We start from the raw sequence: 5,280 nt of genomic DNA on the forward strand, positions 1-5,280 counted from the left end.
GATCAGTAGCCGAACCACGGAGGGTGGTCAGAGGGAGACCGCGCTATATGGCTTCTGAAGCTCAGACAAGATTTAGATGAGGGTGGACCTGGGAAGAGACAATCCCATAGGCAGACATGGTGTCCCATATCCAACATCGGGCAGAGGGGTGGTTTGGGCCACCTGCCCAGCTGGTCACCAGGGGCTTGGCAGATTCAAAGCCTCAGGAAAATCCCTGGATCTCAGGGCCGAGCTCTAGACCAGAAAAGGCCTCAAGGGCTGGGTTCTGACCCCTAGGCTGAAGGACTGAGCTGCATCTGGGTCAGCAAAGATAGCCCTAGAGGAGGGGTCAGCTGGTTCATACCTTCAGTAATGTTTGCCTGAGAAAAGCCAAGAGTAATCAGTCTCCAAAGGTGACCCAGGGTGGGCAATGGTGTACCCCAGGAATGCGTGCAAGAGACAAGCTGTAAGGTGCTCAGTCTTGGAGTGTTCAGGCTGGAGAGCAGGGCCAGCCCAGGCAGCACCATGAGCTGCGTCACTGGACAAGGAGTCGGGAGACCCGTGTTGAAGAACCAGCTCCACCTCTAAGCTGCTGAGAGACCTTGGGCAAGTCATTCACCTCTGTCTCAGGAGAGTCCCTGTAGGAAATGGATGGACCCTCAAAAAGAATGAGAAAGATTAACAATGGGACCAGTTAATGAGAATTTAATGAAGGGACTATTTTCAAAGTTGGGGGCAGGGCTGGGGGAAGCAACGAGGACTGATGAGGCACTGGAGACCAGCAGCACTGGGTAACTAGTACCGTGCCAGGGGTGGGAGCGGAGGGCTTCTCACTGGGCCCCAACAAGATCTATAGCTACAAGAAAGGGCCGCCGGATGGGAGCCGTGGCTTTTGGCGGAAGAGTTTACTCACTACGGGCAACTGATGCCCGGCAGGGAGGGAACAGGGGGTGAACACCCTCTCTTTCTCCTCCAGCCCTGAGTCTCCTGCCAGTGCCTCCCAGTGGGAAGCCAGAGGCCGAAGGAGCCCAGCTGTTGCAGCCTCCTGGGGCACAGAGAAGGGTGGAGAAAGTCTGAAAGCAGGCCTGGAGGGGTCCAGAATATCCAGCACACCCTCTCTGAAAACATCTTCTCATCCAAAAAAGGAGGAAACGACATCTGTCCTACTTACCTCTGAGGAGGCTGTGAGGATGGAGCAGGAGGTTCAGGCTCCAGGGGAGGAGGTCTGGGGGGACTTCTGAAGTCCCTTTCAGTTCTCTGAGCCTAGGATTCTCAGCAAATAAAATCTAGAGAGAAGGACTGAGCAGGGCGCCTGGGACAGAGAGACAAGTCTGGGGAAGCTCGCAGAGCCAGCCTGGAGACGCAGCGGAGTTCAAGGTTGAGTTTGGGTTTCAACATGGCCACCACAGTGGGAACCAACTTCCTCCGGAAACAATGGGCTTACGTGAAAGGTGTGCTTAAAAGGTCCTGGTTCTTACTCTGGGTTTGCCACTTATTAGCTGTGTAAGGAAAGGTACCAAATCCTTCTGTCTTATTATCCTGAACTGTAAAAATGGGAATAAACTCTCACAGGCTTGTTATAAGGGTTAAATTCAGGGAGATGATGTGTCACCCTACTTGGCATACAGTACCTTCTCATTAAACAGGAGCCTTTTACTTTCCCTTCCTAGGGACACAGGACAGGGAAGGATGGCATGGACTTAGTGAGAACTGGTGAAAATAAAATCGAAAAAGCGAGTGAACTCAGTGTGTCTCAGGAGATGGCTTACCTACGAAACCAGTCCCCCTAAAGAAGGGCTGAGGAAGGCCCGCAAGAACCCAGAAATGCTGTAGGACAAGTAACATGAGACCACAGAGTGACCTGCTGTGAATGTCCAGAGATGACTCAGCCTCGGGGCAGAACAGGACAGTTTGTGGTCCAAAGCACGTACCAGCCAAAGCCCCAGGTCGCCCTGGCAGCTGACTCATCGAGTCTTGGTCAACGCATACGTCTTCAAAGGGCATCCAGTGTCTTCCAGGTGCCCTGGTGGTTGGGACAGGCATGAGGGCAGACCTTGAGCATGTGCTCTTCTCTGGGTGAGGGGCCGGCTCCTCGTTAGTTGAATGAGGGATGGGAATTGGGTGCTGAGGAAGAAGCCCTGGACCCAGAGCCAACAGTTCTGGATTTCAATTCCAGCTCTGCCACTGGTGGCAGCGTCTGCTTGAGTCTCCTCTCCTCTGTAGAATAGGAGTGATAATAATCTCCACTTCACAGAGTCTCCGTGAGGACTCAGAAAGAGCACATGAAACGTGGAAAGGCGTACGCGCCCGCGGGTGCAGCGTGGTCAGACAGCAGTGCCATGTGCTGGCTGCTCTCCCCAAGGCTCCTGCTGCACAGAGGTGAAGCCACAGTAGAGAAGCGACTCTTCCCACAAAGGGCAGAGGAAGGGCTAACTCCTCCCAGCCCCAGACGAGGAAGGAGATATGCTGATGGCATTGAGAACACAGACATCCAGGCCCCAAAACTCTGAGTGCCAAGGTCATGGGGAGAGAAGTCATTTGGGCTTTTGGGGTGGTACTAGTAGGGCAGACAGGTTAGACGGAAGTGGCCTCCATGGTAACTAATTCACCAAGAATGTGGTCATAGCAAACTGAACCACTGCAGATGCTGAGAATTCCCTGCAGGCCCATGGAAGGGGCATCCCCATGAAACTTAGCAGTGAGACCCAAGGCTGGGTTGACAGAAGCTGGAAGGAGAGGAATCCTGCCTGAGTCACTGCAGAGATAACTCCCCCTGTGACCCTGAGACCTCTGCCCACCCACAGTGCTCTAGAATGCTGTACAAACTGAGTAACGTTCTCCTTGCAGAGTGTGGGCTCAGGCATTCCCAGCAAATCCTTTTGTTATCTTTACAAGAGCACCAGGTATTGGTGATGAGGGGAGCCAACCTACACAGACTCTGTCTAAAAGCTTAATGGTACTAGTTCTCAGGATAGGCCAATCAAAGAAGCTCCCCATTTCCTACTCTTTGCCAGAAAAAAGCAAACAAACAAACAAAAAAAAAAAAACCTCTTAGGTAGACTGGTTCCCCTCCGGATGTGCTTCCTGGGATACCGGCTCCCAGCACGATTCCTGGCCCGTTGCTGGCACTCAGTAAATGTCCACGCTGTCACTCTTCCATGGGATGCACTGCCATCAAGACCCAGGAAGACTGACACTCACAGTCTAATATTTGTGCCCAACCCATTGGAAAAGCACTCCTTCCGGAAGCACCCTGGACCCAAGGCCCTAGACAGCACCAAGACCCCAGGCCCCAGCACATCTTAAAGGAGAGAAGAACCCAGCCCTGTAGTCAGGAGGGGCAATCAGGGCCTTCCTCTGGCTGGGGACTTCTTGCCGCACACCTCATGCCCATCCATCCTGTTCCAGCTGTCTGGACCCAGCTGCCAAGGGTCACAACTCCTCTTGCATTTCCTGAGCATCACCGCTGCTCCGGATCCTGGGCTGGACTCTGGGGGTCTGAAAGGGCCTAAGATACGATCCTTGCCCTCAAAATGGCTGTCCTGGGGCCTGTAAATAGGTCTGGGTGGGAACAGAAGGCACAGAGTAGGGGTAAATGTTGAAAGAAGGACAGATGTTGGGTTGTGAAGGACCTTAAACGTCAAGCTAAGGGACTATCTTTGTCCCTCATTCAGGAACCATAGAGGGTCTCTAAGTTTCTCTAAGCATGGAAGTGATAGGTTCAGGTGTGACTGTGCAAAGAGAGGGAAAGAGGGGCTGCGCCCACTCCCTGAGCGCACAGCCTTCCCATCGCACAGCAGTGGCGATGGCCGTGTCAGCTCTTCTGACCCAGAGTCCTGGTGGCAGCCTGGCTTTGTCCTTGCTCCTTCCTCTTCTTGCCAGCATGATCAGGGGAGTTGGATGGTCTTGTGGAAGGCCCAGAAGTCTCCTAGACTCACAATGTAATACAAATGTTAGAGCACTGGAGACCGGGGGGTTGGGTTCTAGAACCAAATTTCTTTTCTGGGTGACCTTGAAGAGGTCATGACCCCTCTCTACTCTGGATTCTGTTTCTGTAAAATAGCTTTGCTCATTGCTGTGAGGGTGCAATGAGATCACGTGTGTCAAGGCAGCTAGCCTGTGGCCTGAGGAGACAGAAAGAGGTTAATTAATGCTCGCTGAATGTGAACCTGACTGGCAGTTCAGGCTGGGGTCTCTGTGGAAGGAAGCTCAGCCAGGCCTAGCCCAGCAGGAAAAACTTTCCCTAACTGGGAGAATTTCAGGGATCATAAGTATTCTGAGAGCACATCAGGCAGCGCTCTGACCCCTCTGCTATCCCCAGAGTGGGTGGGGCTGGGGCTCCACTCCAAGGATTTCCAGGCTATTAATAGTTCGTGGCAGCAGGGTTGTAGGCCACTGGCCAAAGGACTCCTCTTTTCCCCTCTGCTCTCAGCTGTGCTGTTCTTTAGAACCACCCAGAAAAAGTTGTGTTATTCAGGGAAACTGGTGGGAGAGAGGGCATGAAACCTTTCCTAGAGAAGACCACCACTCTCCCCAAATTGTTTGTTTCCCAACAAATGTCCATCTATTTCATCTCTCTCTTTCCAGCAAGGAAAATGAAAGCCTTTCTCTTCTGCTCTTTGTTTTCTGTTTTCCTTTAGAGTAACTGTCCATAAACAGGAGTTCATATTGTAAAGCACATTGACATTTTCTCCTTTAATCTTTATCTTGAGATAGGAGCTACTTTTATCCCCATTTTGCAGGTAAGAAAACTGAGGTTATGAGAGCTTGTGTGATTCAGCCAGAGTTGCAGGGCTGGCAATGGAATCGCCAGGAGCAAACTCAGGATTTCTGCATCCAAGTCCTATATTCTTTCTAGTGCCCCCACTGCCTCTTGTTTCCCTAAGGAACTCCCTCCAATGGCCTTTCAGAGTTCCTCTCTGAAGAGCACAGGGGCAGAGAATTCCGGAGTTTGAAAGGACCTACCGCACTTTCCACACAAGGTGGGAACCTCTCCTGCAATATGCCTGCGGATGGAAGTCCTGGTTCCCAGAAAGGGCAGTATCATTAACAAGCCGGTAAAGAAGTGTAACTTCTAGGTTGACTTCCCCTACAAGAAAGCATAAGCTCTGACTTGACTGGCCTAAACCATAAGGAAAATTCATCTACATAACAAGAATTCCAGGGCTGGTTAATTCGCTGGCTCCATGATGTCATCAAGGACCCAGGTTCTTTTCCCAGGGTCTGTCATCCTCAGGGGGTCGGTGTTTCTCCATATGGGCTTGAGACGGCCACCTCCATTCCAGGCTTCACAGGCAGCCT

This window comes from Diceros bicornis, chromosome 7 (assembly GCF_020826845.1).
Source record: "Diceros bicornis minor isolate mBicDic1 chromosome 7, mDicBic1.mat.cur, whole genome shotgun sequence".
NCBI lineage: Eukaryota > Metazoa > Chordata > Mammalia > Perissodactyla > Rhinocerotidae > Diceros > Diceros bicornis.